We start from the raw sequence: 7,672 nt of genomic DNA, 5'->3' as shown, positions 1-7,672 counted from the left end.
GGTCACTTCACTTCATTTGTGGGAAATGGGAGTGGAATTTTCCTGAGATTTATTAAGCTAAGTTCTGCTTTGAATGTGTTTCAGTGTGTTGCTGTCATCATCAAACCCTTAGCAATATTTCTGATGTTCTTATTATTTTTGTTGCTTTTTGTTGTGGATTGCCTAATGTGCCAGAATTATGTGACAAAACTAATCTTGCAGTATTTATAGCCAGACCTCATTTGGAGGAAGGAAAACAGGTGAAACGTACCTAATTCACTTTCATTGTAATCACGCTATTTCCTATTGCTCTTAGGGTTCATCCATTTTGCTCTGCATACTTTTTAGTGATTTTTGTATCTTAACCGAGTAATGTTTTGCTGTTTATTGCTATTTTAATATTTCAACTGTCAGTTTTTCTCTTTAATTTCTCAATTTTTTTGTTGTTAGAATAGATAACATTTCCCCTAAATTTCCCCAGCAAATTCATTTTGTGGTCCGTATGTTAAGACCTTTTTTGCTGGCTCACTTTGCTGGATGAGTTTCATCTGTTACCACACACATTGCCCTCTTTTCAAAGCAAACTGAGCCGAAGGGAACTTCTTACGCTGCTTTTATTCACCTGCTGGTGAGCCCTTATTTGTATGCCAGGCAGGCAACCCTTTTAAGGAAAACAAGAAACCATTTGAAGGTGAAACATCTTGTGTTTTTTGGCTCCACGGATGGACTCTCCATCAGGGCGACAGGAAGTCCACAAAGGGGCCACAGTTCTTTGCCCCCCAAAGACACACTCACAAACATGGGCAGGTCACCAAGGGCCACAAACTGAACTTCTCCACTCCCCCTCTTACCAAAGGAAATGTGACCCCTGTTTTTTTCTGACCACTCAGGCTTTATTCGATTTGCTCCCTGTGTACATGTTAAAATGACATTACTGATATATCTATACATCTCTTGTCATTACAATAATTCATCGACATTGCTCTGAAACATACACTACAATATTAGTCATAAATCCTTAAAAGGTAGAGACGTGCATAACGAAATTGCCTCATAAAATGTCTGTACACTCCGTTTTTTTGTAGAAATTGTTTTGTTACAGCGAGATATTTGTCTGTTGTTTTAACACAAGCAAAACGTTTATCTGAGAGTCAGGAAATTTTTGTTTTGACTTAGCAGCAGTTATCTGAAGAAAGTGTTGTAGCAACGTGGAAAAGCAGAACTAGAATGCAGAGAAAGTCCCACAACATGCAGATGCATCACAGCCCTATGGCATTTGAGCACTGTATTTTTTTAGACAGAGAAAATGGAGCAGAATTGCACAGATATCAAACCAATGTTCTTTTCAGTAAAAGTAGCATTTGTGTGTTTCACAATGTCAAGGATTTTAAGGCTATGAGCCGCATAAACATCGGACATGGGGGCTCCTAAAACCATCGTCACAATAATCATCACTTTGCATAGGTGTTTGTTAAAAACATGGAAATATTCAGTGTGTAAGTTGGGAATTCTGTGCACAAAAGGTTGAATAATTTAATTTATAGCTCCTCACCCTATAAAGAAAATTTACTTTTTTGGGGGGAAGTGAGAAGGTAGAGGAAATAAGAAATAGTTTGTCCAGCCCCGAAAATGCTTTTTTTTGTTATTGTGACTGCATCAGTAGATTTTCTTTGTGTCTTTTCATGATGATTCTGCCAGGAAGAAAAACACAAAATGAATACAAATTTCCTTCTCAGCCCTTCACAGCATGACAACATTCCTTGGTAATCTTTTGATTGTTTGATTTAAATACATCTCTGCTTCAAACTATTTGATCACATAGAACTTAAAGTGAAAGGACCCTGTTGATGTTTTGTGCATACCTGTTGTATAGACTCCACCATAACCTACTGGTACAAGCCAGAATGCTAGGAACTCTGACTGGTGTTAGCAGGGACAGCAGGAACACCTGAGAAGGAAGCAATGGAACAGAAAATGAACACACCTGGGAAGATACATATTTGAAAGCATTTTTTTTTCTCAGATGCCTTGTGACAGATTGTTCTCTGGGGAAGCTTGGAGAGGTATGCTACCTTGTGTTGTATCGTCTGGCTTGTCTGGTTGATCCGGTGCTTCAGCAGTGACTGCTAAGAAGAAGGAAGTCAGTTAGTCAGGTTCCCAGCCAAACACTGGTCACTTTCCTAGCATTACTGCTATTTTTACCATCCACATAGGTGACAATGACTGACTGTCTTTTTACTGTAAGTTGTCCCAATGATCGACAATAAAAACAGGAATGAATGTTGGTGGAGTGTATCTTACCAGCAGACATGTCATCTGCCTCAGAGGACTGCATTATCTCTGTGGAAACAAGCAAACACTTCTTTAGCAAAAAAGTCCCCCAAAACAGGGAACAATAGAGGGTTTTCAGGCACTCACGTGAGCCTGCCATTTCTCACAAATATAGTGTTTCTGCTTTGGCCGGGGCAGACCTCTGATTGGTTGACCCTGCAGTGTTTCATCTGCCCACATGCAGTACTCGCTACCCACCAACCCACCCATCCTAGTGTTAGCTTAGCAATGTTTTTACCCTCAGATGTGGTGTCAGTATCATCTTCTTCATCTAGAAAGGACAAACACAGAAATCAGACGTCATTTAGGGATCTTTTAGGAACATCTGAATAGTAATTATTTCGTCTAAACGATTCAATCAGAACTGTGAGAACTGTTTCAATGACCAAAAGATCCAAGCTTTGATGTGGCAGACTCGAAAGCACTCAATTAGTACATATCACTATATAATCAACAGTAAGCTCTCTTTGGGACCTAGTTTAGTGTTGACACCATGTTGCCACGGTGAATTACAGGAGGTGTGTGTGTGTGTTTTTAAGGACTTACTTATGGAATCTGCCTCAGTGCTCTTCTCCATGCTCTCCTCTGGGGTGACAAACATGTCGGAGTAAGTGATTACATGTCAGAACCACCCCAATAACTTCAAGTAGAGTTCAAATCATTCACTCGCACAGTTTAAATGTAATACTCAGTTGTTCACAAATGTTACACTCCAACTATTTAATTAACTCAGTTTAAATGTAATTATTTAAATACTTGTTCACTTGTTTTAAATATGCTCAAAGTAAAAAAGCCATACTCATCACATAGGCTTATAGGGCAATTCATATTAAGATGTCAGCATGAGATTTGCCTACCTTTTGAGATGGACTCTGATGTATCCTCCTTGTCAACTTTGTCTGCGTCCTCTGTTTGGATATATAGTTAGTTAGATTGAAAGTATATGAAATCTGTGGAAATACACATTGTAACATGCAAAACACAAAGAGATGCTGTAATATGCACTACTATAGAAAATATTGTGGAAAATGCAAATTCCTTGGTCATATATCGTATGTACACAGAGGACAGAGAATATCAAGTTGTCAGCCTGACCTGGAGACATGGCTATACATGGACAGACAGATGATAAGATTTTAGATTCTATTTTACACACCGATGGTCTCTGTGCTTGCTGCGGCCTCACTGCCTGGTTCTGTGAAGAGAACATGCAACTTGATTAGTTGTGAGGACATTGCTGCATGTTGCATGTGTACATTTTTAGCACACCTCAGCATTGTTGATTAGCAAGGGTGCTGCCAGTGACTTGGTCCTTGAGGTAAACTTGAGCTTAGAGTAGTTTTACTGTACAAAGACTACACACCTTCCGATTTGTCCTCCATGCTGTCTTTCTTGCTGTCTTTGTCGTCCGATGACTCAGCGCTCTTCTCCTCCTCACTGTCCTCCTTGGTGGCGTACTCTGAGTCTTGGCTGGCGCTGTCGTGCATCTCCTCCTCAAAGGGGTCTTGGCTGCTCGCGGGCATGCCCTCCTCCAGTGTCATCATGCTCTTCATGTCGTCTTCCTCGCTGATAGACTCTCCGCTGTCTTTGGTCAATGCCCCTGCCTCCTGGCTGCCGGCGACGTCCCCTTCCTCCTCCTCGCTCTTAGCTTTGCTCTTGTCATCCTCGTCACTGTCGTCTCCAGCCTCCATCTCCTGCTTGCTTTCACCCGCCTCTTTGGCCTCTCCTGCCTCCTCAGCGTCTGAATCCTCTTCTGAGCTCTTGTCTTCGGCCTCCTTGTCTTTGGACTTTTTATCTTTGTCCTCAACGTCTGAATCCTCTTCTGAGCTCTTGTCATCGGCGTCTTCGTCTTTGGCTTTTTTGTCTTTGTCCTCAGAGTCTTCCTCACTGGTGTCCATCTTATCGTCCGAGTCTTTGTCGGGGGAGGCTTCTTCATCATCCTCTGAGTTTGCACTGTCCTCTTTCTCCTCTACTGTGTCCTTTTCCTCTGAATTGGATGTGCTGTCTATCTCTGTGCTGTTTTCTTTGACATCAACCACCTCTTTGCTCAAATTGCTCTCTTTGTCCTCTGATGATTCAGCGCTCTTCTCTTCGTCACTCTCCTCCTTGGTGGCGTACTCTGTGTCGAAGTCTTGATTGTCGACCATTTTTGATTCCTCGTGTGATGAGTCCGCAGTTTCCTCGTCAGTGTCTTTGGCCTCGTCGCTCTCTTTGTCCTCTGAGGCCGCTTCACTTTGACCATCAACCTCGTCATTGACTGTCTGCTCCTCCTTCTCCATTGTGTTTTCGTCTGTGTCGTCCTCACTGTCTGCCTTATCTGGAGAAGCTTCATCGCTTTCGGTGTCGACGTTCTCTGGTGAATCCTGCTGCTCGCTGGCATCAACCTCCTCACTGTTGTCATCCTTATCGGCGACAGCACTGGTGTCTTTGTCCATTTCTGTAAACAAAGGGTTAATTAGGAATGTGCATTATATATAAGGAGTGCAGAGTTGGAATGAAGTTCGATCAAATTTGCAGGATTTAAATGTTCTGACAATTTTTTGGTTGGCCAAAGATTTGCATCTATGTGGACAACAACTGTATTGTTTAAAGGCCCCCAGTGCAACTTTATAGGCTTGAGACTCGAAAAATAAACATTCAATTTCTAGTCTTTTTTACACACAAAAAAAATACGACGTCGTTGTGTGGTGAGAACTGAAAATCGTAAACAACAACAATCGCCGGTGGGGAGAGGCCATTTTTCCATTGACTGGAATCCTGCTTTATTTATTGGTGGCACCAATAAATAAAGATTTGGAAAAACAAAATGGCGACTGTTTTTTCTATCAGTTCTCACCACACAACGACGTCTCATCTTTGCTCCTTGAATGTCGATATGTAATGGTATGGAGTTATTGAAACTTACTACGTGTAAAAAAGACTATAAATTGAATGTTTATTTTTAAGCCTCGAAAGTTGCACTGGGTGCCTTTAATGACGAATAAAGCAATTGTGAAGTATTATATGGACATGAAATTTTTAAATATTTGTCTCTCGTAATTTCCACAGAACCGGCAAAGTTACATGATCATTTTCAGTCCAGGACCTTTGATCAGGAACCAATACCTCTTACAGATGTCCTATGTCATTTTTGTTGTCAAAAACTAAATTGCTTCTATAGTTCAAAAAATGTAAATGCCTTCTGTACATTTTGTTTCGGGGCTGTTTTTGTATTTAATTAAATTTACGCCGTTTCAGCACGTAAATTCTTCATGTCAACATTTTTAGAACAAAAACTAAACTTAAGGTTTTTTCCCCCATTGGTGAGGGAGGAATGTGACCCCGACAAATGGTGGTGGGCGGCTCTGTCTCAACGGCCTATTCATTCGTTTTGATATATGCTAACCTGAGTTATCTGACTCCTCGATTGTGTCGGCCTCAGATGTCTCTAAAAAGAAAAACAAAAAAAAAGACAAGGTAAGAAAGAAATTAATTCTACAAGGAAACCTAATCGTAGCTATCGAACTGACCAGTGAAGTGGTAACTGAAGTAGATAGACAAGGCGCTAGGATAAGCCAAAAGGTTTCAGACAGGAATTGACCATCTGGCTACATTGTTATCTTCCAAATTGGCTCACAGGCTGGAATTTTGTCAGCTATCTTAACCACCACTCACAGTGGACCTCTAAATGTTCTAGGTTTCAACACAGACAGGTTTTCCTGTGCAATTCTACTGATCAACATTTAAAACAGACATCTATCCTTGGTGCAGAAGGAGTCTGCTTGAATTGACTCTTTAATAGGCGTTGGTTAATGTTTGGCAGGCTAAGTATTTTCCATTAGCCAATCCCACTGGCCTGTAAAGTCTGACCTAACAGGAACTGGTGTACCACCATAACATCTTCATAGAAATATACAGTGAAGTTAAATTCTCGGTTTTGTTTATTTGTATTTTGCAGACATTTACCTTTGACGTCTGTCACTGCCATTTCTTCAGATGTATCATCTCCATCTGAAATGAATTCCACAATATTCAGTTTGTGAAATGTCAAGTTGGAATTCAGAAATGTGTTCAGATCTGGTGCAATCCTACAGTGTGTCTTTCAGTGTTCATTTCCAGTGTCGATTTCCAGTGTTGGTTTCCAGTGTCGATTTCCAGTGTCGATTTGGTCTTACCTTGTGCATCAGTGGAGTCATTCTTCTCAGTCACGCTCTCAGATGACTCTATAAAAATGATAAATAAAAATCAGTCATGACAGTACTGACATATTATAAATCATTATTAGTCAGTCATAACAGCACAAACATTTCAGTTATTTGTTAGGTTTAATTAGTTACGTTCATCTGACATTACTTTATTTTTATTTCTATTTCTTTTGGGCAGTTGAGATAAACATTTTGAATTCTTGTTCAGACTGAAAATCTGACAAATAAAACAATCATAACTGACAATTCCGGATCATATAGTCAATACTGACAGGTGCTGTGTGTAACCTTGGACCTTTCTGTGGTCTCACCTTGGGAATCGGGACTAGTGGTAGTGTCTTCCACACTTGCATCTGCATCTATTAGACATGGGAATAGTGAGTGTTTTTGTTTCTTGTAAAGAAATTATTACGAAGTAAACCTTTCGTTGTACTACATATTAAAGAGTGAACCAACTGTGAAAGGGGCTATGTCACCCACACATGAATTACACAGGCAAAAGAGATATGTGGGCAATATTTTGATCCTAAAACATGACCATATATACAATTCAGTTGGTTGTGAGTGACTGTACCCAGCAAAGTAATAATGAAGGAATAACAGGTCCCTGCAAAGTGTTTATTTTTATGGTCAGTGGCTGAGTTTTTTGGTGGTGTTGAGACAGGTAGAGGTTAGATGAGTTGATTTGTATACTCAGTGTGGCCTGTGTTGCACTTCTAACTTCTCGTGTCAGGGGAGGCTAATACCACTGTTTTTTTTCCCCCAGAACATTTGAGGCCAAGACTGAGATGACATATTTGTTGTTTAAAAGCCTGACAGATGAGTATATCAGAGACCGACATACAGTATATGACTTTAGAGTCAAAAAATTATGTGACATTTAAAGTTTGTCAGTAGTTCTTAAAAGTCAACTGACACTGTGAAATGTGTTTTGTGTATTTACAACAACAAGACACTGTTCATTGCTGTGGTTCATATTCAGATCCATGATCACACCACACACACACACACACACACACACACACACACACACACACACACACACACACACACACACACACACACACACACACACAAAATGAAAACACTCATTACTAACTGACCTGGCTGATCTGTGGTGTCAGCAAAGTCTGCACCTAAGCAAAAAAAAAACAGAAACATCACATCCTCATCAATTG

The 7,672-nt window shown here is 40.4% G+C and overlaps 2 long non-coding RNA genes across 2 annotated transcripts; both read right to left on the bottom strand.

Moving 5' to 3' along the window:
- Positions 1-1,408: 1,408 nt before the first annotated feature.
- On the bottom strand, positions 1,409-2,102 carry LOC308363564. Its single transcript, XR_013968599.1, has 3 exons — positions 2,052-2,102; positions 1,842-1,927; positions 1,409-1,670 (listed from the first exon to the last, which is right to left on the bottom strand). It is a non-coding gene; the product is annotated as an uncharacterized lncRNA (long non-coding RNA).
- A 446-nt stretch (positions 2,103-2,548) lies between these two features.
- Positions 2,549-3,507, bottom strand: LOC308364905. Its single transcript, XR_013968642.1, has 4 exons — positions 3,467-3,507; positions 3,168-3,218; positions 2,857-2,895; positions 2,549-2,581 (listed from the first exon to the last, which is right to left on the bottom strand). It is a non-coding gene; the product is annotated as an uncharacterized lncRNA (long non-coding RNA).
- Positions 3,508-7,672: the final 4,165 nt, after the last annotated feature.

This window comes from Sprattus sprattus, assembly GCF_963457725.1.
Source record: "Sprattus sprattus genome assembly, chromosome: 4".
Classification (NCBI taxonomy): Eukaryota; Metazoa; Chordata; class Actinopteri; order Clupeiformes; family Clupeidae; genus Sprattus; species Sprattus sprattus.
Note: the sequence above shows the minus strand (reverse complement) of the source record. Positions and strands in the feature narration are given on the sequence as shown.